This window comes from Balaenoptera physalus (assembly GCF_965194825.1).
Source record: "Balaenoptera physalus genome assembly, chromosome: 12".
NCBI lineage: Eukaryota > Metazoa > Chordata > Mammalia > Artiodactyla > Balaenopteridae > Balaenoptera > Balaenoptera physalus.
The window spans coordinates 72883920-72911857 of record NC_138897.1 but is presented as its reverse complement, the minus strand read 5'-3'; the positions used below and the strand labels follow the sequence as shown (position 1 = coordinate 72911857).

At 51.9% G+C, this 27938-nt stretch overlaps 1 long non-coding RNA gene across 2 annotated transcripts; it reads right to left on the bottom strand.

The window, feature by feature from the left end:
* Nucleotides 1–8254: 8254 nt before the first annotated feature.
* On the bottom strand, nt 8255–26284 carry LOC309639327. Of its 2 annotated transcripts, none has more exons than XR_014251597.1 (6): nt 24573–26284; nt 21677–21750; nt 20099–20185; nt 17229–18574; nt 16936–17025; nt 8255–16488 (listed from the first exon to the last, which is right to left on the bottom strand). It is a non-coding gene; the product is annotated as an uncharacterized lncRNA (long non-coding RNA). The 2 variants fall into 2 exon arrangements; XR_014251598.1 differs by having other exon boundaries at nt 16936–17020.
* Between the last annotated feature and the right edge of the window lie 1654 nt (nt 26285–27938).

Sequence of the window (27938 nt, the reverse complement as noted above, 5' to 3'; positions counted from 1 at the left end):
ATCATTATTATCAAGTGCAGGGGTGCCTTATAGAACCTGAGCTGGAATGCAACTAGGTCTCAGAAAAGGGCTGGAAATAGGGATCAGGATGTGCTAGGAAACCTATATCCCTTCTCTGTGCCTTCTCTCATCCTTTCTCCTCTCTCGGCATTGCTTTCGTTTATGACTACTTCCCAGCCCACAGGACAGATAATGGCAGTCAGCACTCCCCTGAATAACCATGCTGGGCCAAAGGACCACTTCCCTTAAACCTACCTCCAAATTCCCAAAGGCTTCCATTGGCCCACCTTGGGCTGGGCCTCACCCCTGGTCCAATCAACAGCGTCCAGGGGTGGGGCCATGTTGCACAAACATGGCAATTCCTACCGTAACAAGGTGGATGTAAAGAGGAAGGGACCATCTCCAGAGCAGGAGAACTGGATATGCCAAACAATAAGTGGCCTGCTGGGATGAACGAGGCATGATACCTGGCCTCAGGGAGCTCAGTTTCAAGAGGGAGGCAGACCCAGGGACGAACTCCATTCCTACTTAGAAAAGGCCACCCAATGATAGGATTCAGAGGACCACATAACCAGCCTGTGATGGGAAAAGTTCTCAGAAGCTGCACCGACCGCCGCCCCAAAGCCATCCTAGGACGTGATGAGCTAATTAATCACAATTATTATTTATGGCAGTGCCAATCCACCTGCTCGTGTCTCAAGACATTAGTTATTGCCAGGAATGATGAATCCCGGGATGTAGAACATGCTAAAAATATTAATCTACAAGTGAAAGTGATTTTAATTGGATTTCGCCCTTGGGGTCGTGTCAGGGTCCCGCTTTCAATCAGACTTGTCCAGTCAGCAAAGCGGACCCCAGCCTTTCAAATTGAAACTGTGATTGGCTGGCAGAGGTTAATAGAAATGTTGGGAAATAAATAGGTTATTGATTGATCATAGCAATCAGCTGGCTCCCGGCTTACCTTGCTGACCTCGCCCACCCAACTTTACAGGCAAACTCGGTTAGCATCTGATTATAGATCACTTTTACAATACTGTGTATTAATGAGCAGATTATACAGTGGGGGAGGTAGGGGAATTCTTACTGGAGAAGTTTCCCCCTGGCAGAAAAATATGATGAGACTGCCTGCTTACTTGGGGACTATGCGTGAGAGAAGGGAGGGTCCTAAGAGGAGGGATAGTTTCTCTCCCCCCATGCCTGCTAGGACCTCATTCCTTCACTCAACACACATGTAGTGGGATGAGCTTTGTGCAGGGAGCCTGGGGACCGTATTCGATGCAGCCCCTCTGCTCAGGACCTCATTCTGGGGTGCGTTGCTTCTACACTGCTGTATTTAAAACGGATAACCAACAAGGACCTACTGTATAGCACAGGGAACTCTGCTCAATGTTATGTAACAACCTAAATGGGAAAAGAATTTGGAAAAGAATAGATACATCTATATGTATAACTGAATCACTTTGCTGTACACCTGAAACTAACACAACATTGTTAATCAACTATACTCCAATATAAAATAAAAAGTTAAAAAAAAAAAAGAATTACTTGGCAGGCAGCTTGTTAGAAAGGCAGATTCTTGAGCCCACTCCGAGGGGTCTGCATTTTTAACAAGCCCACCCAGCCTCAGAAATTCAGAGGCAGTGGGGGGACCTCATTTTAAGACACAATGGCCTGATTGGAAAAAAGATCCACACGAGGAAACAAAAGTCAGAGCACTGGGTGCCGGGCTGGGAGCAGGTCCAGGGTCCAGCGGGACACGAGGCAAGCAAGGTCAGCTGAACCTGGGGGTCTTCACGGAGCAGGTGACACTGGCACTGAGTAGGAATTTCCAAGGTGAGCCTGAAGAGCAGTTGGCCCCCATAAAGTGTCACTTTTAACAGGCGCCACCAGTGGTATGGCCGGCTGTCCCCACCAGGGAGACAATCAGCGTCTCTTTGCCCTCCAAGGGGCTAGTAACCTGGTTGGGAAGACAAGTGTATGAAATCGCTTTGAATCAACCTCCTCTATTCCACATGATTCCCTGCTTGCCCCCCCACCCCACCCTCGTGACCTGAGCCCCAGCCTCTTGCACCCCAGCCTTGTCTCTGTCCCTCCAACACACCAACTCGTCCCCACCTCAGGGCCTTTGCCCCCGCTGTTCCCCCTGCCTGGCACTCCCTTCCTCCTGATGTCACATGGCTGACTCCTTCCCAGCAGCTCAGTGCCACGTCCTCCCACCACCTGACCTTGTCCACCCCCCGAACACACTGCCCCATCGCTCTCCTCGACTTCTTCCATAGCAGTGACTGGCCGGAAGTACCTCACATGTTCGTTTCCATGTCTGTTTCCCCCGCTGACCTCTGAGGGTGCTGTGCGCAGACAGGACATGGTGGCCGGAGGGGCCTCCTCCTGGGCTTTGGGGAACAAAGAAGACAGGCCAGGAAAAGACAGATGAAGGTTGTAAGCTGAGACCCAGCACTCCAGGCAGATGAAGTTGTAAGCCTGTGATTTACCCACTCTGCCTATCATTTACGTATCAGATTCCTGTTCTGTGTAAGAAAATGGGAGTCAGGAAAGGAAGCTGCCCCGGCTGCCCAAGACGGAAGTGCTGGAGGTGTGGGTGAGGGGAGTGGCAGAGGGATGGAGGAAAACGGACAGAATCAAGACCTATCCGTGACTTCTCCCAGATTTCGTCTTTGGGCAACCAGAGATGAGATGTGGGGCTCTTCACTGAGATGGGAGATGCTGGCAGAGGACCAGGATGAGGGAGGAAACATCCTGAGTTCAGGCAAGAGAGAAGCAAAGACATTTCTTAAAAGGAACTGTATCTATTGTCTGTTTCTGCATAAGGATCCACTCCAAGACCTAGTGGCTTAAAACTAGAACCATTTCTTTTGCTCCTGAACCGGCAACTTTGGAAAGGCTCAGTGGGGACCGTTTGTCTCTGCTCCATGCAGCATCAGCTGGGGCTAAAGGATCCGCCTTTGAGACGGCCCGCTTGATGGGTCTGGGAGCTCAGCCAGGGCTGTGGATGGGGAAAGGGGTTGGGGGCTTAGGTCCTCAACACGCCTCTTCACAGCTGCTTGGGCTTCCTCACAGCATGGTGGCTAGGCTCCAAGTGAGCAGGACTCGGCCTTGGAAATCACATACCATCACTTCTGCCATGGTCACAAACCCACTGAGCTTCAAGAGAATGGAAGGGGATGGGAGAGACTGTTGCAGCCATTTTTGGAAAATACAACCAACCACAGTGACAATAATAATGAACATTTGCTGCACACTTACTCTGCACCAGGACCTGCCCATGCATGGGGTCCTTTCACCCTCATGATAATCCCAAGAAGGAGGTCCCATTATCAGCCCCATCTTACACATGGGGACACACAGGCCTGGACAGGTGAAGTGACTTGTCCCACATGACACAGTATCTGAGTTCAGATTTGAAACTGGATCTTTCCCACCCGCAGCTGGCTCAAGGCAGAGCTCAGTCTGATTTTTCTGTACCCCTCAGTGCCCAGCACAGGACCCGGCCCCAGACCCCAGGGGGCTGGCACTGGATGAGAGGCTGAAGTCAAGACAGTGCAAGACCAGCAGGAGCTCCGTCACTGCCAGACTGAGAACCTGGGAAAGCTTCGAGGCATTTGAGGCCTGACCCCAATGCCAAAAGGTGATGTCTGGTATGAGCTCCCCGGTGGCCCGGCGGCCCTGAGATAATCCCTGGGAAAGTGCCCCCACGGCCCTGTGCTTCCAAGGCTCTCCTGTCCTGGGGCCCAGGCTGGAGGCTCCAGAACATTCCTTACATTCCAGGGCTTTTCTCTGGGAGGAGGCCTCCTTCCCACAGGAGAGGACTGGGAAGCTCGTTGTGTTTTAGGCTAAAGAGCACCAGCTCTCCATGGCGGCCTCTGTCTCCCCACTGACACCAGCTGTGTGGCTTTGACCCTGTTGTGACCACTTGGCATTGGAGAGTCTGTTTATCTGCCATGGGACCTGGTGAGAAATGCCCACAGGGAGTTGAGCACCAGGACCGCAGCTCCTGGGGTGCCTGCATTTAGGTGGGCTCAGGAGCTGGGAGGACAAGGCGGCCTGAGCCCCAGCTGGGCTGCCTGTCAGTTTGCTCAGTGACTTGGCCCAGTTGCTCCCCCGTCAGATTCTCAGGCTGTTCTACCTTCTGCCTGGGTTCTGTTGGCAAACCTTACCTACCTGGCGCCAGTAGAAACCACAGGTGTGGGAAAAAGGGATTGGGGACCCTTCACGTGCTGATACTTTGCATCTCCTCTTATCAAATCCTCACAACTTCTTAGAGGGGCATGGTGTTATCCCCATTTTACAGATGAAGAAACTAAGGCTTTAAAAGGGGAGATCACTAGCTGGAGGTCATGCAGCCGGCGAGGGGTTGATCTGGCTGCTCCTGAGTCAGCTTGGGGCACCGCCCACTTTCAAGTTTCCACTGGCTCCCCATTTCATTCATTCAACAAAATCTTCTGGACCCCCAACTCTGTGCCAAGCACGATGCTGGGTGCAGCACAGGGTATAGCCATGAAGCAGGCAGGCATCATCCCTATCCTTATGGAATTCACAGACCAGAGGAGGCAGCACGTGAGCAAAACAAATATGAAATCACAAACTATGTGCAGTTCTCCAAGGACAGGGAACACCTCGCAGGGAGAAGGAGTAACAGGAGAGAGAAGCCGGTGTAGAGATAGTGACTGGGCTCAGTCTTACTGGGAAGATGGACTCAGCCTCTGGGGATGCGGTACCCCTGTCGCCATGGTAACCATCTTGGACCTAGGATTCCTCATCCTCCAGCTGTGCATCTCTGGGCAAGTCTCTTCACCTCTCTGAGCCTCAGTGCCCCCCTCCCATAAAAATGGGGGTAGGGAAGCCCACCTCTCAAATATTGTGAGCGCTCCAGGAGCCAACACGTAGGAACCATTTAGCACAGAGCGTGGCACGCAGTAAGCACATGGAAAATGGCAACGGCCATCGTATGTCAACCCGGGTGGGCTGAAGCATGGGGTTTGGAGGTGGGATGAGGAGAAATGGTCTTGCCTGCAGACAGAGCCCACAGCATCAGCTTGGTTCTCGGAATACTCTAGGGGGAGAATATTAGGGGACCCTGAATTGTCAGAAACACCAGTGTCGTCAAAATAAAGTGACCCCTGCCAAGAGAACCATGGTGAAATGGAAGCCAAAAGCATAGTTTGCCCATTTAGCAGAGAATAAAACTGAGGCTTCAAGAGGAGAAGTCACTTGGCTTGGCTTCTGTTAAGAACAGAAGCCCTCGGCAGAAATGAGCAAAGCTTTTCGAAAGCTTCTGTCTAAAACTGCATTCTCTCCCGTCTTTTCCCTTCCCCCACCCATCCCAGGCCCACCCAATGCCCTGAAACTCTGGAATCCAAAGAGTATCTCCTCAGAGCCTCCCCCAAAAGCCCCAGAGAGGAACCAGGTTTCCAGTAGAGAATGCGGTGGTCTTGGTGCAATGCCGTCACCTGCTGGCCATGCCTGAGAACTGCAGCTCTGGTTCAGCCACTTTGAGCACCTCCAATGGGCTCTGGGACCCTGCCTTCTAGGTATGTACAATAAACAAGACCAGAGACAGACAGTAAACAAGGAATCAGAGGACTAAGCAAGGTCATTTCAGATGGGCACAAGTTTTCTGCAAGAAATAAACAGGTTTCTATGACAGAGCAGCCATTCTCAAGGTGCAGTCCTGAGGTCTGGGGGCCAGACAGAAATTAATTTGTCCATTTCATCTCCTTCCCTCACAAGTGCACAGTGGAGTTTTGCAGGGGCTACATGGACATGTGATATTGCAACAGATTGAATGCAGAAGCAGATATCAGAATCCAACAGACTCTGTCTTCTATTAAGCCAGACGTTAAAGAGATTTACCGAAAAACAATGTCTTCTCACTAACTTTGTTTTGGAAACAGTTGTTTTTCATAAAGTGTTATTTATGTTAGCATGCAATTTTTATTTTCATTGTCTTTTTTTAGTGAATTAATAAACAATCTTCTAAAAGTCTCAGTTTTCATTTCTATTATGGTAATGAATGGATAAACCAGTCTTTCTAAAACATCTCAGTTCTAATTTATAATATGGTAGACTCTCTCTATGCCGATTTCTCTCTCCTCTTTTTCTCCCTGTGAGGTGTTCCCTGTCCTTGAAGAGCTGAGCGCAGCTGTCTCCCCTGGGCTGTGAGTTCCACAAAGGCAGGGGTGATGCCTGTCTGCTTCTGCCTGTGCCCTGGGCTCCCAAGGTGGTGCTTCGCACACAGTAGGGATAAGAAGATCTTTTTACAATTTTTTATTGGAGTATAGTTGATTTACAATGTTGTGTTAGTTTCTGCTGTACAGCGAAGTGAATCTGTTATACATATGCGTATATCCACACTCTTTTTTAGATTCTTTTCCCATATAGGTCACTACAGAGTGTTGAGTAGAGTTCCCTGTGCTATACAGTAGGTCCTTATTATCTATTTTATATATAGTAGTGTGTATATGTCAATCCCAACCTCCCAATTTATGCCTCCCCCCTTCCCCCTTGGTAACCATAGTCTGCTTTCTATATCTGGAACTCTATTTCTGTTTTGTGAATAAGTTCATTTGTACCACTTTTTTAGATTCCTCATATAATATTCCTCATATGATATTTGTCTTTCTCTGTCTGACTTACTTCACTCAGTATCACAATCTCTAAGTCCATCCCTGCTGCTGCAAATGGTATTATTTCATTTTTTTATGGCTGAGTATTATTCCATTGTATATACATGCCACATCTTCTTTATCCATTCCTCTGTCAATAGACATTTAGGTTGCTTCCGTGTCTTGGCTATTATAAATAGTGCCGCTATGAACATTGGGGTGCATGTATCTTTCTGAATTAGAGTTTTCATTTTTTCCAGATATATGCCCAGGTGTGGGATTGCTGGGTCATATAGTAGCTCTATTTTTAGTTTTTTAAGGAGCCTCCATACTGGTTTCCATAGTGGCTGCACCAACTATTACATTCCCACCAACAGTGCAAGAGGGTTCCCTTTTCTCCACACCCTCTCCAGCATTTACTGTTTGTAGATTTTCTGATGATGGCCATTCTGACTGGTGTGAGGTGATACCTCATTGTAGTTTTGATTTGCATTTCTCTAATAATTAGTGATGTTGAGCATCTTTTCATGTGCTTTTCGGCCATCAGATTTTGTTGAATGAATGAAATGGGAAACCAGTTGAGCCTTGTGAGTGGGCAGAGCCCACGCGGACTTGGGGGTGACCATTTACTATATGGTAGGAGTATAAAGGGGTCCTAGGACCAAAATATTTGAGAACAAAAACGATAGAATCACTATGGATGGGGTGGTCAGGGGAGATGTCTATGAGGGGGTGACATTCGGCTGAGACCTCAGGGCCACAAAGAAGTCAGCCATGGGAAAAGGGAACATCCAGTGCAAAGATCCTGGAGTGAGAAAAAGATAGTTGCCTTAGAGAAACAGAAAGGCAGGCAGCCTGGCATCCCAGAGAGTAGGGCAGTGCCCGATATACAGGATGGACTCAGTGAATGGTTTCTAGGTGAATAGAGGGAGAGAAGGAAAGAGAGAGAAGGTGAGAAGAGATATGGATTTTCTCTGATGCACTGTCCTAGGCACAAAGTAGTGCTATTTAAAAAATACATTGATAGTGGTGATGGATGCACGACAACTTTGTAACTTTGTAATTCAGTACCACTGAATTGTGTACTTAAAAATGATTAAGATGGTAGGGCTTCCGTGGTAGCACAGTGGTTAAGAATCCGCCTGCCAGTGCAGGAGATGTGGGTTCAAGCCCTGGTTCGGGGAGGTCCCACATGCTGCGGAGCATCTAGGCCCATGCGCCATAACTACTGAGCCTGCGCTCTAGAGCCCGCGAGCCACAACTACTGAAGCCCATGTGCCTAGAGCCCGTGCTTTGCAATGAGAAGCCCACGCACCACAATGAAGAGTAGCCCCCGCTCGCCACAACTAGAGTAAAGCCCACGCGCAGCAACGAAGACCCAATGCAGCCACAAATAAATAAAATTAAATAACCATTTTTAAAATAAATTTATTTAAGATGGTAACTTTTGTGTGTTTTCCCACAATTACAAATGAAATCTATACCCTATTGTATTGACGTTTAAGGTCATGGTCTTGAGAAAAGGCTGGCAGAGCCCACTCCTATTCCTTGAAAATGCCACTGGCTCTCCCCTACCCACCCACCCCGCCTCCAAATCATGCAGCCACCTGCCTCTTAAGCCACAGTCATCCTTTGGGTGTGAGTTAGTTTTAATATCAAAATGGTATTTTCAACAAAAGAAACTACATTCATGGGTGAAAACAAAATGCCAAGTTCAAACTCCATTGCTGGATCCACATAAAAATATTGTTTTTAATCGACAGCAGAATTTCTGTCCCCACACTCAGCATCCCCGGAGGCAATGACGTGGAAAATGTCCTCTCTGGTCTATTCAAGTAAAACAGTGGGTCCCTGGGTAGATTCTCAAGAGGGCCTTTGGGGTGTTTTGTAGGGATGGGACCAGCCCCATCCCCTGCAACATATCCCTCCAGCTCAATATGTACAATATCAATATCTACACAAGCACAGCCCCCTGGCAGGGACCGCAGTCGCCAGTCCCTCCACGCTGCCTATTAAAGCATTAAGCCTCCTCTTCCAGCTGTGAGGCCAGCCCCCCAGCTGCTGAGGTCCTGCTCCTAACGAGCTGGATGTTCAGTGGAGTCAAGGCCAGAGTGAGCATTGGCACGCCCAGGTCAGCGGGTGGGGAACAGAGTTGCCTTCTTGGGCTCAGCTTCCTCTAGTAGTAAGTCGAGGACACACACACTCACACAGAATCCGAGCATCCCACCACCATCATCAGTCTCAAAGGTGGCCTAGTCCCAATCCTTCTGCCTCCAGAAGGTTTGTTACCCACCAAGACACATCTTTCCCTCCCTGGGACCGGCCTCTCGGAAGCTTCCTCCGCACCTGCCTGCCCCCGCTTTGCAGCCACAAGGGACTAACGGGGTCCCTCTCCAGTGAGATTCTCCCAGCCAGTGCCCACATGCCCTCGGATCTTCTCCCGGAGTGGCATGACACCAGGGGCTGGGGATGATGTGCTTTTAAGGCTGCTCTTCTTCCAAGCCGTCATTGCTCCCGCCACCAGGCCCCTGCCTGGCAGGAACATGGCCCACCTTATTTATCCTGAGGTGGATTTGAGGGTCCTCCTCCTTTCAAGAACTTAGAACCAGTTTTCTGAAATTTGGCCAGAACGTATTAGAAGCTCCTCAGAATTCCACCTGGGCTGAAACAGTCACACGGTCAGCCTAGAACTCAAATCTAACCTGTCGCCTCCTCAGTCACACCCGCAGCGCGCCGCCAGTGCCCCTGGGATAAACTCTCTGGCAGCACCATCTGGTATCCGTCCATTTCCCACCTGCCTCCTGCTGCGCTCTCCACGACCTTTCCAGAATTTCTTCGATCCTCTCTGATCCCCAGAACTCTGTATCCGCCATTCCTGCTTCCTGGAACTCATCCCCACTACACTCTGCCCAGCCAGGGCTCGGCTTAGATGTCTTCCTCTTAGAAAATTTACCCTGACTGCCCACACCTCACTCTACCCCACCCCCACTAAATACGCTAGCATTAAAGTTCCTGAAGATTGGGTGATGTTTAATCACCACTCATCCCCAACGCCTAGCACCGTGCCTGGCACGCAGTAGGTGCTTCTCATCCTTGTCCGTCTCCTGGGTGCTTTCACAGCCCCACCATCCCTATCATGGCACCCATCTTACTGCATTACCTGTTTATTTTCTCCATCTCCGCCAGTGAGCCAGACGAGCACTGTGGAAAAGCCCGTGCGTGGGTCCCAGACCCAGAGCAGTGCTGGGCACATAGTAGGTCCTCAGCAGCATCAAGTCTTTGTGGTTGAATAAAAAGGCCCCCGGAATGGGAAATGCTTCGAGTGAAATGGGGCAAGGCAGCCACTAGAGGGCAGCAGGCACGTGCTTTCCCCAGCGCAGGCTCCACCCCACCCCCGGTTCTGCAGGCTCCTTCGGATGCATTCTCCTCTCCTGCCTTTTGCAGCTCAGGCCTCTGGATCGCCCTTCAGGCCTCACCACCAGCTCTGCCAAATTAGCTCTGAGTCCCTGACTATCAGAGAAGCTTTCAACCCCAGAGCAGTATTCAATGACCCAAGCAACTTGCCTGCAAGGCCTCCAGGCAGGCCTCTGAAACCTGCCCCTGAGCTGATCCAGTCCTCCAGGCCCTGCCTTGAGCTGTCCTCTCCCACAGACCCTGACTACCAGACTGAGCCAGCAAAACTGCCCCCTCTTCCCATCCTCCCCCCGACCTGGTGCCCCCTCTTACCCCCACCCAAGAACCCCTGGACGCGTTGCTTCTCCTCTCTGCTCCCAGAGGACCCTCCCCCAGCACTGAAGAGATCCAAACTCCCAGCCAAACTCTCATCATCTCAGGGCAGCTAAATTGCACAGAAGTTAGAAGAGAAAGCTGAGCTAATTTACACCAAGGTGTAAATGGGTGATAGATTTACAACCGGTCTGACTATTCCAATCTAAAGTTTTATGTCCTAGAGCTTCCAAAGCTCTAAAGTCCCCAAATCAAGGACTCTAGGCCCTCTCCTGATGATTGATAATTCCATACACAATGGCATATCCTCTGTACACACCAGACAGGCATTTTTAGGGCCACAAACGCTGCATCCACTATTGCAACTATCAGGCTATTGTTTATAAGAATCAGAGCCCAAATGCAGGTTATAAGGGGTTAATAGCGTGTGTCCAGTGGCCAAAACCTTGGGAGGCTGACTTTGTTTCTGACCCCACCTCAGCAGACACCACTCCTCCATCAGGCCTGAGCCACAGCCCAGCCCCTCCTTTAGAGTACTGAGAACTTTCCTGACTTCAGATGGCTCTTCCCCAGAGCAGTGACCACATCCAACACGACTAGCTCCGCCTCTCCCTGTGTTAGTCAAGTCCCAAACCTGTGTTAGCCCAGTCCCAGCCATGCCGACATCCAAGCTGTTAATAGTAATAGTGACGAGGAGGGTTAGACCTGTTGTTAGTCAGAAAGAAATCCACAAGCCGTTAGTTTCTGCTGAAAGGAACAGATCAGGAGGGTAGGAGTTAGTCAGGTGAAGGAGAGGTTAATTAAGAGCAGGTCAGAGCCAGGCCAGGAGGCTGGAGCCCCCAGATGGGCAGGGTTGGCTGTTAGTGCTCAGCCCTCTGGGGCAGCCAGGGCGAGACAGGGATTAGCTGGGTGAGAGCAAGAGTTAGTGCAAAGGAGCCAGAGATTAGCCCAAAGAGACCAAGGTGCCCACTGGAGGTGAGGCATAAAATCACCCCCAGGTGTGGCCCTGGCTTAGCGGCTGGCGGGCTCTGGGGAGGCAGGCTGGTGTAGGGACATGGGTGTGAACAGGACAGGGAGCCAGGGATGAATTTCTGGCTGGCCCGATGGTCTGCAGGGCTCCGTGGGCGCCTGGGGTTCATTTGTTGCTTCCCACTTTCTCCTGCAAACCCCGAACCCAAGATCTGCTTTCTTGCCTGGTTTCTCAAACTTCCCCTTGTGGACTGCCCTTCTCAATGACTTCGGTAGGAAGAAAGGCCCACATCTACTTCCAGTGTGGGAAACCCGGGTCTCCCAGCTCCAGGGATGGGAAGGGCCCCTCTAGCCAACTTCTCGCTCTAGGAAAGGCCCCTCTCACTGATCTCTTGGCCATTCCTTCTCAGCACCTTGTGATAAGGCCAAAAGTCCCCTCTCACTGACTTCTGGTGTAAAAGATACCCCTCTTCCCATCCTCCAAATGTGGGAAATGCCCCCTCTGGCTGACTTTCCAGTACTAAATGCTCCACTCAGTGATTTCCAATGCGGTTAAGACCCTTTCAGCGACTTCCAATGTGGGGAAGTCTTCACTTACTGACTTCCGGTGAGCGACACGCCCCTTTACTAACCTCCTGTGCAAGACACGCCCCTTTGCTGACTTCCTGTGCAGGACACGCCTTTCATTAATTGCACCGCGCCTCTACCGGCCACTTGCCAATGGAGAAGATTCTACCCTCGCTTCCCTCCAGAGAAGGACACACAGGCACCTTCTCTCTGCTCCCTTGGCTGGGAGGAGCCCAGAGCTCCGCATTCTAGACCCACAGGCCTCCACACTCACACCCCAGAAGTTGCCCTGCTCCCGTCCACTCCCAGTGGCAACCAGCCTTGTGCACAGAGGAGGGATGCTGTGCTCAGAGGTCGGCCTCCCTCCCACACCCGCAGGACCACCTCTTCCTCTGGGCCACTGGTGTGGTTAGTAGAACCGGCCCAGTGGACTCTGAACTCACAGCCAATCGGGGCAGCAAAGTGGGGCATCTGTCTGCAGGGCCAGCCCCAGGACATCTGCTTGCCAAAAGGAGGGGGACCAGCCCCGAGGGGGGGCCCAGAGCTCGGCAGGGCTGGGGTTAGTAAGAAGAGAAAACAGAGTTAGTAGGGGCTGGGTTAGTAAGTCAGAGCACAGCACCAGCGGACAGGGGCACCTCAGCAGACACACACTGGGAGCCGCTAGGAGAAAAGGAAGAACACACGCAGGTCCATTAGTTTGTTAAGGGGTGGTCGGGGTGCAGTTGAGGCCCCCTGGGGTTAGACGGGTTAGTAATTGAACAAAAGAGCTGTCTACGGAAAGAAAGCTGAAGAGGAGGAAGAGTGTGGGGAAGAGACGGTTAGGGGTTCAAAGCAAGTGTCCAGCCCCAGGCAGAGGGGTCTGTGTGCAGACCACCCAGAGGGACCAGGGTCTGCCAGGGTGCATGATGGGCCAGGTTTTCTGGGTCTCCCACCCCTGCCCTCCTATATATGTATTAAGTATCTGCCATGTGTCAAGAGCTTTATATTCCTGGGAATCCTCACTGCCACCTGTGAGGTGAGGAGCAGGCCTCCCATTCTACTGCCGAGGAAACGGGGGTTCAGAGAGGTGAGGTGACTAGCTCAGAGTCACCCAGCAGGAAGCAGCAGAGTTGGCGAGTCCTGTTTGCGCGCCCTCTCCTGGAACATGGGTCTGCACAGAGATCCCAGGCCCTGGGCAGGGGCTTCCGGAGCCTCGTCTGCCCCGCATCCTAGCCCCTGGAAAGGCCCACGAGCTGCAAGGTTAGTAGGGTGTGGCTGCAGGGGGTTAGTAGGGCATGCTCGGGCCTGGTTAGTGGGTTAGTCGGTCGGCAGAAGGCCAGGCACCTCGTCACACGCCACAGCGTCCCGGCCGAGCCCTGGGTTAGTAGGTTAATCACACCATGCAACACTGCCCCAGCCCCTCCAGCTGCAGCTCCAGAGGCCTCCCGCCCCCACCAGCCAGGGAGCCGGGCCTGACCAGGGCAGGGGGTCTGCCTCCCAGCTCCTCAGCCCCACCAGAATCAAGGCTATCCACGTAGACCCTGCCCAGAAGAATTTGGCTTCCCTACTTCTCAGCTCTGGGCCTCAGGGGCCCTCCCACACACACTGCAGTTCCCCTGCAAATGGACCCTGCTGGTTCTGGCTGGAAACCCCCTGCCTGGTTCTGGTCATCCCCTTCCCAGAGGGCCGGATCCCGTCACGCTCAAGCACGCGCACACACACGCACGCGCGCACACACCAGCATCTTCCCACAGAAGGTCTGTTGCCCTAGAGCCACCGGGTCCAGTGGACAGCTTCTCCGTCCCCTACTGCCAGGCCTCTAGCTACTCCAACCAATGGCCTGCCCTCCCCCAAATACTAAAACTGCATAGAGCTCACCTGGCTCCTGGAACCAAGTTCAGACTTCCCAGCCCCAGGGGAAGGGCTGTCTTTCCAGCCGCTGCTACAGAGCACTGGAGTGTGCCCTGGTTTTGTCATCTCCTATCACAGTTGTAATTTTCCCACGTAAACCCCCATGGAGACTCTCCATGGTTCTAACTGATGCTCTGTAAGAAAAGGGTTCTGTTGCCAGGAAAGTTTGGGGGGAAACACCTAATCTTCCGTCTGTCCTTGAGTATTCACAATTCCCATCAGCACTTTCAAAGGCTCTGATAAGCCCTGCACTACAGAAACCTACTGAATTTGAACTTTTTTTTTTTTTTAAAGAGCAATGACGTTTCCTAGAATTTACTTTGGGCATCTCTGCTCTAATTTTCCCTTGGAAACTCTCAACTAAACCACATCTTTCTCATCCTCCAAGGTCCTGATTAGTTCAGCCTCGCTGGGAAGCCTTTTCAGCCTACTCTGGGGTCTTACTCCCACCCACTCAAGCACCGAGAACCTGTGCCTCAGTAGACTGTTTTCTGCCCCATCCTCTAATTCTCTGTGTGAGCTGGTTTTCTCCCACTCGGCATGGCTGTGAAATCCTGCAGGCTTGAATCATGGCCATATCTTCACTTATATTCACCTCAAGCGAGTAGTACAGGGAAGGGCTCACAGTAGGTGCTCAATTCTGATGAGAGGGGTAGATATTAAATTCCCCAGGAAGCATTTGGAGCTACTATGGAGGCCATGCAATGCAGCCAATTCCTCAATCTGATTAGAGAGGGATATTAAAAATACAAGAGGGGAAGCCCTAGTCAGAAATGCCTCTGGATCAAAGATGAGGAGTTTACAGTCCAGAGTGCCAAAAAGAGAGAAGCCCTAAATTTAAACTCCAAGATGGATGGGAGTGTTTATTGAGCACCTACTAAGAGTCAGGTGCTGTGCCAGGTGCGTGATCTCACTGACTTCTCCCCGTGCCCCGCCCCCCGTGCCCAGGTGAGCAGATGGCTCCAGTTTCAGAGTGGAAATTGGACTCACAGGGGTGAGGTGAGTTGCCCAAGGTTGTACGGCAGACTGCGCACCCTCAGACTCCAAAGCCCAAGCTCTTTCCATAACAGCCCTCTGCTGGGGGCTCCTCCTCGCTGCACTGGGTCCGGTGTCTCCCCGAGGCCTCCAGGGCCACCCTAGCACAGAATCTCCCAATGTTTCTACTTCCCATGCCTCTATTCCTCCTCCTCCTCCCTACTGGGGGTGGGAATTCTAAAGGGGAGTTGACTCCAGCTGTCCATGTTTGTGGTGACCACCTGCTGTGGACTGAATTGTGTCTCCCCCCAAATTCATAGGTTGAAGCTGTAACCCCCAATGTGACTATATTTGGAGACAGGGCTTTTATGTAGGTAATTAAATTTAAATGAGGTCATTAGGATGAGGCCCTAATCCCATAGGACAGGTGCCCTTATAAAAAGTGGAAGAGACACCAGATATCTATCTCTCTCTCTGTCTCTGTCTCTCTCTGTCTCTGTCTCTCTCTCTCTCTCTCTCTCTCTCTCTGTATGCACAGAGAAAAGGCCATGTGAGAACACAGCAATAAGTTTCTATCTGCAAGCCAAGGAGGCAGGCCTCACCACAAACCATCCCTGCCACCTTGATCTCGGACTTCCAGCCTCCAGAACTATAAGAAAATGCATTTCTGTGGCTTCAGCCATCCCAGTGTGGTACTCTGTTATGGCAGCCCAAGCTGACTAAAACAGGTCCCCTCCCCACCCTGGGAAAAGGACGTTGGGGCTCTTAAACTTGCCTAAGGAAAGCCGAGGCAGCTCTTGTGCAAGTACTGGGACTGGCCCCGCTGTGGGGGCTGGAGGGAGTGGAGAATGAGGAGGGGGGCGTGTAAGTGAGTCTGCCCGCGTGTTGGGGAGCCTGCCCTGCCTGCCTTTGCTCCCCAGGGACAGGGGTGTGGCAGGGGGCAGGGTCTGAGATTGGGCTGGGGTGAGGCTGATTCCAGACCATTCCCTTTGGATGTCAGGAGCAAGGCCCCGTGTCTGTCTCCTTCTGGTGAGCGCCACCACGCACACCCCTCCCCACCTCCAGCCTGGGTCTCCGCATCTCTTGGAAACTCTCTCCTTTCAGGATAGCCCCTCCCAGAGCTCCGTAACACTAGGGAAAGGCCCAAGCTCCCCCCAGGCCCAACTGCCTCCTCCTGGTCACCATCAGGGAGAGAAGCAAGGAAAAGCTCCAAGAAGCTCCCACAAAAACGAGAATCACTCACACAGCAAACGGCGCAAGACAGCCTCCAGCCAGTGGCGCCCCGGGGGCTGCATCCACCCTCCATCCCACTGGGAGCTCCTCCCCGACTCCTGTCCTGTAGGGTCCTTGGAGACCCAGCCTTGGCGAGGGTGTGGTCAGCGGGGCCTTGGCCCAGGCCCAGCTCTGCCCGGTCACTGGCAGGGATTCAAGGAGAAATCACGTCCTCACGGGGTCAGGAAGGGCCTCCAGGCCTGGACCGTAGGGCCCAGCAGGCAGGTCTGGACAGAAGCGGAGGGGACGGTGGGCTGCCAGCCTCCCTCACAGCCCTCGCGCTGTCCTCCAGAGCCAGGTCCTGTCCTCGGCTGAGCACCAACCAGGAGGGGCCTTTATCCCCGGGGGGCTCCAGCCCAGGAGTTGGGAAGGATGAGGTCTCCGGGGAATTGTCCAGGGTTCCAGAAAAGCACCAAAGGCTGCTCCCTGTGTCACCGTGGCCAGAGTCCAGGGTCACCCGGGAGTCCTGGAGAGGCAGCCGGAGCAGGCACAGCGAGTGAGGATGGGGGCCTAGCCTCCACCCCGGCTCCCCACAGCCGCACCTCTCAGGGGCCCCTTCAAAGACCCCCAGTCTCCCTCCTGTGCCACCAAGACTGAGACAGGGCGGGGTGAGGGCTTCGGATGCTGGTAACGCATACAGCGGGTGCCCCATCTTGGCAGCGCTCGCATAAGGGGTGTAAAAGCGATAAAGGGGCCCCGGAGCCGGCCCACAGGCTTCACGGGCGGACGAGAAGCAAGTGTCCAGGTGGACAGAAAGGGCCTTCAGAGTCCTAGGGAGGCTCGGCTTCCCTTTACAACATTCCCGCTGAGGGGACCTCGGTACGCCCCTCCCCCAACACACACGTACACACACACCCCTCCCAGGACGGGGAGCTCATTCCCTCACAGAGACTGTGATAGAGCACGTTCTTACGTGAAGACCTGGGAGGGCGGGACCGCGCCTCGTGTTGACCTCCGGATCCTCAGCTTCTAGCCGGGAGAAGGCGCTCGGTCCACGTCTGCGCTGGATGAAGGCGTGGGCTGAAACCTCTGCCGTGGACCCACCCGCAGCGCTCTTGATTCAGTCCCACCACCTCCACCAAGACCACGCACAACGGCAGGAGTGTTTGGGCCAGACCTGGGTACCTGGGCCTGGACGGGAGGAGAATCAGCCTCCAAGAAACGAAGCGCAGCGGAAGCCCCTCCCTAACACCTACCCGGGCTCACCTGGCAGCGTGCAGCTCCCAGCTCCTACCCCACGTAGACCCTACAGGTCCATCCTGGAAGACAAAAGAGACAACCACGACACAGGAGAAAACCGCACCCAGGCCCCCTCCCCAGCCCGGGCCGGGCCAGAAGTCTCTGCTAACAAGACGGCCCCGCCCCAGGAGCCAGGGAGGCCGGGCCCAGGCACCGCGCCCCCCACCTCCCTTCCTCCCAGCCCAGAACACCCCTGGCTCCCTTCAGCCGCCTCCCTGTTCCCTGCCGGCAGCGGAATGTGACCCCAGAGAAAGGGGAAACAGCTTGAGTGAGAGCAGCAAACAGAGCCGGGAATCAGGAGACGTGGCCCCAGCTCTGTCATCCCGTCGTAGCCGTAGGAAGTCTGCCCCTCTCTCTGAGTTGTGGAGCCCATCCCGTCCGGACGCTCACCCAAAGCTCACAGTAATAACCCGTAGTTTGAGGCAGTGGATGGGACATAGGAAGCGCCCTTCTGCTCAGCCTCAGTTATCTTTATGCCCCCCGCCCTCATCTCCCATTCTCTCTTCTGATGCCCCAGAAAAAGAAAAGCTTGGGGAGTCAGATGGTGGGCTGGGGCTCTTTGATGACTACCCCAGGTCTCCAGTCTGGAGAGTACCAGAGAATGCCCATGAATCATGAGCGAGGACCATCTCCCAGGCTTTGCTTTCAGTGACAGCTAAGCTGTCTTCATCCACTAGCAGACCTGGGCCAGGAGAGTCAGGGGCCCTCTTGGCATATTTTCAGAGCTTGCTGTCAGCACCTGGACTTAGGGCATGGGTCCAGAGCTGGAGATGTACTCAGACCCTTACACTGCGAAGCACGTGCCATAGGGTCACAGTGCCAAGGTCCCCGCTTGACTGCCAGGCAAAGGAGTCCTAGCCAAGTTTTATAAACATGATGACAAAGGGTCAGAACTGAGAAGGGAAGGGCCAGCCCAAATCACCAGGAGTCCCCAGCCTCCTTCTGACACCAGATCTACAGGTGCTCAAGATGAAGTCATTAAACTCAGTTCCTCAGAAGTTCCCGATGGTGGAGTTTGTGAAATACTAGCCTTGATGCCAAAAGTGGGGTAAGAAAATTACTTTCTGGGGCCCCATAAAACGGGGACAAGCTCTTTCTTTATGGAATAGAAGTGAATGAGCCGCAGCACTGATTTCTCCCCCGCCTTGGGGATTCAGGGATGCTGTACTTTCCTGTACAGACCAGGAGAGGGCAGGCTGGTAGGCTGTGGGCTGGTAAGTCTGAATACTTATCTGCAAGGCTGCTTCCCAGTGTGGTCCCGAAGAATGCGGAAATTCCTTTCTTTCTCCTCTATCCCAGGAACTTGCTGCAATCTGTGAATAGACCCTGCATTGCTCAGAGGAACATTGTTTAAACACAATAACCCTTTCCCCTGACCCTGTGGACCCAGAATCCCTGTTATGAATAAGGCAATAGAGGTTTCAAGGGGAACTTTAGCTCCTGCATCAAGCTGACAGCTGTCTAGGAGGGTATAAAGGGCTGTGAGGTCAAACAAAACATGGGTGAGATTATGGCTTCCAAACCCCACGTACCCGATGTATGACTCAAAGTTAATTATTCTCAAAGGCTTAGCCAGTGCCTGGCACACAGTGCGTGTTCTAAAAATTATTTTCCCCAGTTAATGATTTAAACTTTGAGTAAATCTTTGTGTAACACTGATGTCCCAGAAATATGGGCCATATTTATCCTGCAGGATTATATGTCTCCGGGGCCGGGGGCTGTATACACCCCACTTAGGAGGCATGGAGTAAATTTAAATCCCCTGTCTTGGTGAATGGATAAATAAGCTGTAGTACACTCATATAATGAAATCTACTCACAAATAAAAAGGAACAAACTATTGCTACATACTATGACAAGGATAAACTTCGAAAATATTATGGCGGATGAAAGAAGCCAGGCCCAAGAGACCACATGCTGTATGAGTCCATTTATATGAAATGTCCAGAAAAGGCAAACCTATACAGACAGAAAGCAGATTACCAGCTGCCAGGGATTAGGAGTGGGCTGGGTTTAACGGTAAATGGGGCTGAGGGATCTTACTGGGCCTGTGGAAATGTTCTAAAACTGATGTGTAGTGATGGGTACAGAACTTGGTAAATTTACGAAAAAGAAACATTGAATTGTGCACTTGAAATGGGTAAATTATATGATATGCCTCCATGAAGTTAGACAAAAAAGGGGTGAATTACTGACACAGGTGATAACAGTACGAACCTCAAAAACATTATGCTGAGCAAAAAAAGGCAAGAACAAAAGATTCCCTAACAATGAAATGTTAGGAAAAACGTCAAATCTATAGGCATAGAAAGCAGGTCAGTGGTTTCCTGGGGCAGGAGCTGGGAGGGGATTGGCAGGGGGACATTTTAGGGTGATGAAAATGTTCCATATCTTGATTGTTGTGGTGGCTACACAGGTGTATACATTTATCGAAACACATTGATGCTTTAAATGGGTGCATTTTTACTGCACGTAAATTATACCTCAATATAGTTCGCTTTTCAAAACTCACTTAGATGTGATGACAGAGGGCAAGAATCAAGAAGGGTCAGATCAAAGGCCACACAGGGACCTGGTGGTGGGCTCCCGGGTCCCAGCATCTCAGTTCCCACTAGCCCACACAGACTCCACCCCACCCCTACTTCAAGCCAAGGTCGGGGGCCCCATCAGGAAAGCTTTGATCCAGGGATTGGACACCAGAGAATCCTAGAGGTCCCTCCTACTGCTGAAATCCACAAGGTCTCCTGTGTGTGTGGATTTCGTGGTGGACCTGACCACACAGCATGAGGCTGGTCTCCATCACCCCCAGAGGTGCACAGAAGGAGATGAAGGGTCACCTTGGTTACTCCTTTGATGCTCTTAGGGTCCTGGTGGCCACGTGAATGTGTCTGGTACCACATGGGTGGGCAGGGAGATGCCTCCATCTGTCATTGAGAGAGAAAGAAAGAGGGATGGGGGGATAAAGATGTAGCCATGGGCACATCGGACAATAGATGCCAGGGTCCTGTTCTGAAATCACAGCATTTGCCAAAACTGATCTCCTCGGGTACAGATCAGAAGTGAAATGAGAAACCAGGAGGTATCTTGGTGGGGCCAATGCCAACCAAAACATCCAAATGCGTTGGAAAGGACTTAGGCTTTACGGTGTGGCTTCCCATCCTGCTCTGCCACCTCGAGCAAATCCGTTGCTTCCCTGGGCTGGTCTTCTTATCCACGCAATGGGGATAATGATGGTGCCCACCCCACAGGGCTGTTGTGAGGATTACATGAGATGATAACTATTATTTATTAGCTTGCATTCTCTCATGATCTTATATTATTATGACTACTGTTGTCCACAGTGCTCATTAAGACCATCCATGGATACTCATTTTTTTCCCCTAAAATCTGTGCTGCTCCTGGTAAAAGACGACCAGCTGCCAGGGAAACATGCATTTGGTCGCATTTTAGGATCCCTCTGGGTTTGGGGTTGTTTTTTTTCCCTGACTCTGGAATAAAATAGCTGCTCAGAGAGCTGAAGCATAGGAAAGACGTTGGCCTAAATTGCTTTGGACGAGTGAGTGCTGAGACACAACGGAAGTTCCTGGGAATAAGCGGATGTGCAGGGCGCCTTGCAGGAGACTTGCGCAGGAAGAGGCTTCTGCGCATGCGCAGAACGCACCGTTTCACAAAGTATTCAAGTACAACCTACACAAAAGAGGAGCTTCAGTATTCACCTCTTCCTCAAACAAGGGAACCCCCGAACTGCGGGTGGGGGATGCCTTTACGTGACAAAACAATGAGTGGGGTTTTTATTCCCATTTTACAGAGGAGGAAACTGAGGTTCAGAGTCCAGTGCCTTGCTCCATGATTACCCAACTAGAAAATGATGCCTCTGGATTCTAACCAGGCCTGTTGAACCCCTAAGGGGCAGAAGGCTCCTGTTCAGATATGGAGGTGGGGGTTAAAGGAGAAAAGACCTGAGGAAGGGATGTATCAAATGAAAACAATAGTCATCAGTGTTAGTGTTACTGTGAGGGAATCCCTGATGATTGCTAAACCATCTGGGTCAGTTTATTCCAGTGGCTTCTGTGGTCTTGAGGCAACTGATTATGTTCAGTTTTAGGAGAGGAGGTGGCATAGTGTAATAGGTACACAGACACATTTCACAGCCATACTAGCTCCAGGTTCAAATCCTGACTCTACAACTAACATGCTGTGTGACCCTGAGTTAGTCACTTCACCTCTCTGAGTCTCAGTTTCCCATCCGTAATGCCCAATTCCCAGCCTTATCGTGGGGTCTTCAAGAGGCAGCACCCAGCAAGAACCTTGGTAAACGGTTAATAAATGGTAGCTGGAGTCAGTTACCATTAATCATCTACTCCACACCCCTGAGTACAGGATAGCTCAGCCCCTCCCTCCCCTCCATGACTCACCTGGTAGCTTCCAGAGGGGCCCACCTGGCACAACAAGGGAGCAAGGGACACCTGCCTCATCTGATCCAATCAGCCTGGAGACGGATGAGGAGACATGTCACCCTCAGCCGGCCTTTGCCTCTGCCCCTGAGTATCGCTGGCTATTGTTCCACGGAGCTCCAGCTGACAGATGAACCAGGCCTCAGAGACACGGGGAAGGATCCTTTCCAAACAAAGGACTAGCCTTTAAGTTATTCACCAAGCCAATGAACCTGCACAACGGCCCCAATGCCCCAGAAACACTGCTGCTCGAACAGCCTGAGTTTCACCCAGGAGAGGAACCAACAGCCCAGTACAAATAAAAGCAAATAACGAAGTTTTCTCTACAAGATTCAGGGGCGGTAGAAGTGACCTGAGCTGATAGTTGATGCACTAAAGCAGCAATGTCTTTACTGGGTGTCGGGCACTTTACACACACTGGTTCAGAGCCTCACAACAACCTTTTAAAGCAGGGATTATGATTCTCACTTGACAGATGAGGAGACTGAGGCTCAGAGAAGGGAAATTACTTCCTCCTGAAATTGACACAGTGTAGGTGGGGAGGAGGATTCACGCAGAGGTCCGTGTAACTCAATGCCTTCTCTTTCTACCACGCCGCAATGCATCCAGGAGGGATCAATTCAAAGAGCAGAATCCTGCCCTGGGTGGAAGCAGGGATCAGGTCCAGAGAAAGGATCTTAAACGCAGAGATGTTAAAAACAACTGGCAGGACCAATAATACGGAAACACCAACCCGCTTACAATGATTTCTGCCAAGGGCATAAAAACACAAAGAAACACCTCTGATGTAACTTTTTAAAAGCAGTATACATAGAGCACAATTTCAATTAGTATATTCAGGAATAGAAAATATACTGCAGGGGAACATGTGAAAATAGTAAATACAGTAGTTATTCTTGGGTAATGAAATTATGGAGTTTTCATCTCTTTTTTTTTTCAGTCATTTGCAAATCTTCTACAGTTATCATGCATTCTATTAAACTTACTATGTTCGTTTTAAAGATCACCAAAAAATTACATTTTTGAATTCATTTTGAATGCCAGCATAAAGAGTGTTTCTTCTAAAGCTTGTGGTACGAAGTTATGCTTCCTTTTGGGGGACTCCGAAGACTTCACCCCTCTCCTCCCTGAAGGATTGGAGAGATGGGCCAAAAATGCAGCAAGAAGGATATAGGGTAGATTTCAGAAACTTACTCAATGGCAACGGTCATTAAATAATAAAATAGGTGGGCAAGGGAGGCATAGGAGATGTTACCCTTAAAATTCTTTCATTGTGAAATTAACCAAACTCAAAGCTAACGGCTGCCAAAGTGTCCCCGAGGATACCTTTTTGCCCAGAGTGCTACAGGGTTCTGGGCTGGGGTGAGGGGAGAGGTCTGATCATCTGCATGATGAAGGGGAGGAGGGGATCTGAGTAAACATCCAGATGCCCAGCCCCACCCCAGTCCTGCTGACTCATCCCCCTGGCCACGTGGCCTGGACATCTGCGTATCTGAAGCAACGCCCCTAAAGTCTGAGAACCACTGTCCTCAGGTTTCCCAGTCTGTCAAGAGGAATTACTCATCCCTACCCTCCCCCACCAGCCCAGGCAATCGCGAAGCTCCCAGGCGCTCCCAAATGGTACTGCGCTTTGGAAGGTAGAGCACCATAGCCTGAATAAGCGTTTGGCTCCGGGCCTCACTCAGACTTAGGCTGGCACCGAGAAAAACAAAGCCGTTCTCTCCCCACCTCTCCCCGCACTACCACCTTCCCCCTCCCCGCCCCCGCTTCCCGCCGCGGCACTGCAGTGGGGTGTGCGCCCCAGCAATCCCGGAGCAGGGCAGCCACTGGTCTGGAGTCTGGGATGAGGGTGGGGAATGTAGACCCCTGGCCTCCCCTTTCACTGCAGAGAAACAATTTCTCTAGCCGAGCCTCCAGTGGTGGAGAGGAGAGATCTGGCCTCCTCACTCCTAAATTCCCAGCCTCTCTAGAGAGTGTATTGGGGAGGAGTCGGTGGGCAGCTGGTGGGTTCTGAGGTCTCCCCAGACCGTTTTAAGGATGTAACATAGGCCTTAGAGTTGGACATATCTGGATTCAAAATCACTGTCTGTGTGACCTTGGACGTGTAGCTAACCTTCTCCGGAGCTCAATTTCCTCATCTTTAAAATGGGGTTCTTACCATCTCCTGGGACTGTTGTGACAATGCATGCAAACCACTAAGCGTGTTGCTGGCATACAGAAAGCTCTCCATAAACTGATGTATTATTATTATCATTGTCAATATCATTATTCTTCTCAATGAAGAGGTTTTCCGACCCTCTCCATTCCTTTGGAAGCTGGACATCTGGAATTTGAGTCCCAGAAGTGGAGCATGGGCAGGTGCTGGGCGGGGGGGCGGGGGGAGGGAGGCTTAGTGTGAAACAACAGGGACTCAGGAACCCTGCTTCACCATCCCATCCCCCATCTCCAGTTCTGAGACCATTGAGGGTCCCTCCAAGGCTTGGCCAGTTCCGGTGGGCGGAAAAGGTCCAGGGGGACCCCCCCGTTCTGTCTGGTAGCGGGGGAAGGGGAGGGTCTTTGTTCCCCCTCAGATCATGACTGCAAGACCCCCATGGGCACCAGACTCCATTGCGGACCTCCCCGCCTCTTCCCCTGTGCCCCATCCAGGCCGGAGTCCTGGCTTCATTTGACAACTGCGGGCTGGAGAGACTCTTCGTCCAACAAATGAGGGGCACTTCAGGCAGTGTTTGCCACCCCTGAACCCTGCCCGGGACCCTGCACCCGCCCGGGACCCCAAGCTCGGGGAATTAGGCTGTTCCCAGCGTGCAGACAAGGATGCTTGGGAAGGGAGGGCTGTTAGAATGGGGCGGCGGCTTACCTCGGGTCCGCGGTCCTGCGGCGCCAGTGCAGAGGGCTCTTTGTGCCCCAGCTCACAGCGCAGAACTGGGGGAGCCCCTGCAAGCGCCTCCCATCGCAAACTCCTCCCCGCACTCGTCCGCAGCCTCCCTCCCTCTGGTCCCCCGAGCGCAGCCGGCGTCGTCTTTGTAGCTGCTGCAGCGCCCATGAAATTTTAATGCGGGAGCGGCTGGAGGGCGGAGGCGCCCCACCCCCGGCCCTCGCCTCGGCCCTCCTCCCGCCTCACCGCGCCCCTGCAACCCTACGCCCTACCCTTTACCCCCTCCGGGGGGTCGGGGCCGGGGGAGGCGGGGTGCGGCCGGGCGTGGGGGGAGCGCACAGCCACCCGCGCGGCACAAAGGGGCGAGCCGGGCAGCGCGCTCTGCCTCCAGCGTCCCAGCCAGCAGCGCTGCCATGGCAACGCTTGCCAGGCTGGACTCGACAGCGGAGCGCGAGCGCGCAGGGATGGAGAGACGAGAGGCGAGCGGCGCATGACTGCGGACACGGGGAGCAGAAGCCTGGAGCCGGGCATAGGAGGACGAAGAGGCTGGTGCCGGAGTACCAGGTGCTTAACCAGCACGGCTTGGGTGTATGCCTCTCAATTAACCCTGCACGTGGTTATGGTGGAGTCAAGATCCGAACCCATGTCTGAGACCTCATGGCCATGTTCGTGCCACTATACCGCTTGGCCTAACAACTCTTATAGATGTGGCTTTTTTTTTTTTTTCCAAACTGCCCTCTCCTTTGTACCTACTATTTTTCTAGAGTAGCAATGTTAGGAAATGGTCCTAGAGCAGTCGTTCTAGACCGGGTCCTAGACAAGCGCCATTACATCACTAGGAATGGAGATAGATACTCAGGCCTCTCCGCAGAGCGACTGGATCAAAAACGCTAGCGTGGGGGGCCCAGAGATCTGTGTTTTAACAAGCCCTCCGGGGGATGCTGATGCTTGAGAACTACTGTGGCTAGACAATTCCAGTGGCCTCTACAACCAGGCTATCCTGGGTTTTAAATTTCAGCTCTGTCCATGCCCCTTAGCGGATGACCCTAGGCAAGCTTCACTCCATCTCTGAGCCTCAGTTTCCTAGTCCACAAAGTAGGGATAATAATGGAGTCCACCTCATAGGGTTGTGTGGGTTAAATGCCGGAATACATGGGGGGAGGGGTGCTTAGCACAGTGCCTGGCACTTAGTAAGGGCTCAAAACATATTTTTATTCCTATAATACTATGACATCTCCTTTAATTTTCACCCCTCTGTGTATATTATTTATCATCTCCTCTGCTCCGAAAAGGACATTAAGGCTCAGAGAGGCAACCAGAGCTGCCCAGGTCCCTGGTAAGGGATTCAGGTGGGATTTGAACCCACCATTTCAGGTTCCAAGTTTACTAGCTATTCACTCTACTACACATCTCTTGCTGGGACCCCCAGCCTTGATCTTCAGAAAATCCAGACCCAATTCAACAAACCTATAGCACATTTCCAATGTGCACAGCCCAAGGCCATTGCAGGAACCACGAAGATCCCAGGGAGGCCAGAGATACTGCCTCCACCCGGACAGACCTGGCAGTCCTGCCAGAGAAGTAAGACTCACATGGAACAGTGAGAGAACAGGCAAGATGGGGTCTGGTCACAGCATAGCCCAGAGTCCACAGCCAAACTGCTGTCATTACAGGTCTACGACTTTCCCCTCTATCACCAGGGAAATGGGGTTCAGTGTGACAGGTTCTAAATGAACACAAGGGATGCATAGGGATCACTCCTTTCTTTGTTAAGTATTCCCAAACTACCTATTTCATAATCAGTTCCCAAATCCTCCTGAGGATCCACCCGTCATTTCCAATATCCATTTGGAGAAAAAAAAAAATCAAGGGCTTCCCTGGTGGCGCAGTGGTTGAGAATCTGCCTGCTAATGCAGAGGACACGGGTTCGAGCCCTGGTCTGGGAAGATCCCACATGCCGCGGAGCAACTGGGCCCGTGAGCCACAACTACTGAGCCTGCACGTCTGGAGCCTGTGCTCCGCAACAAGAGAGGCCGCGATAGTGAGAGGCCCGCGCACCGCGATGAAGAGTGGCCCCCGCTTGCCGCAACAAGAGAAAGCCCTCGCACAGAAACGAAGATCCAACACAGCCAAAAATAAATAAATTAAAAAAAAAAAAAAAAAAAAGAAAGCCTGGGTTTGAATCCAGCTTTAAAAAAAATAAAAAATCAAGGCAGGCACTGTCCGCTCCCAAATTTTCAATGCTTCTCCTGTTCTCTGGGGCTTCTCAAAGATGAACAATAATGATCCTGTGATCCTATTCCCAAGCATCCTTGGTTCTAGGGATTTCTTTTCAAGGAGAGCAGCGGGAGGAAGAGAGGAGCAAAAAAATCATCAGAAGCTACTGTGGATTTGCTGTGAAGTCACCGCGTCTAATACAGGTGGATTCAGCATGCTCCATAAACCGAATGATGCAAGGAGAGGGCAGACCCCCTGTCCAGCGGGTACCGAAACCAGGGAGGTGTGGTCCTGCCTGCTGCCCTCTGTCCCTGGTTCTCTAATTTCTTTATCGCAGGGAGCTCAAACTGGTTCTCCTGAGGGATTCAGTTGGTCCCTTGCCTTTCCTCTGTCCACCTGCTGAGTACTTTTGCAGTGAACAAATCCTTCCCTTGAATTCTCCCTTATCTTGGGAAGGGGAGGGACCCACGGTGGTCTCCTTCATCCCCTTTATGCTCCAGGCACTGCTGCCGCCTCCTCTGGGATCCACGCCTCATCTCATATCGAGAGTTGGCATCCTTCTTGTCTCTAACCCTCACCTTATCCTGCGGGTAGACCCATGACATGGCAGAGTACATCCCCAAGATGGTAGATGTCATTCTCACCACAACTCACTAAGAACCCCATCCTCCAGGGGACATTTACGGGGCTAACCTGGGCCCCGGGCAACCCACAAGTGGATAAGAGCCTCAGATGGCACCCCAAAGGGAAGTGTCAATGTCTTCTCTTCTGCCTCTCTTGAAAGTGGCTTGAGCTGCTTTTCTCTTTATCCCTAGAGCAGCCCCTGGAGACATTCAGGTGGTCCAGGAGTCCAGGGTTCCAATTACAACTCTGTCATCAGCCTGCCCAGTGCCTCTGAGTACTCACTTACCCCACTGTGCCTCCTTTCAAAAATTTTTTTTAATTTTTTGATTTTATTGAAGTATAGTTGATTTACAATGTTGTGTTAATTTTTGCTATACAGCAAAGTGACTCAGTTATAGATCTATATATTCTTTTTCATATTCTTTTCCATTACAGATCATCACAGGATATTGAATATAGTTGCCTGTGCTATACAGCAGGACCTTGTTGTTTCTCCATCCTATATAT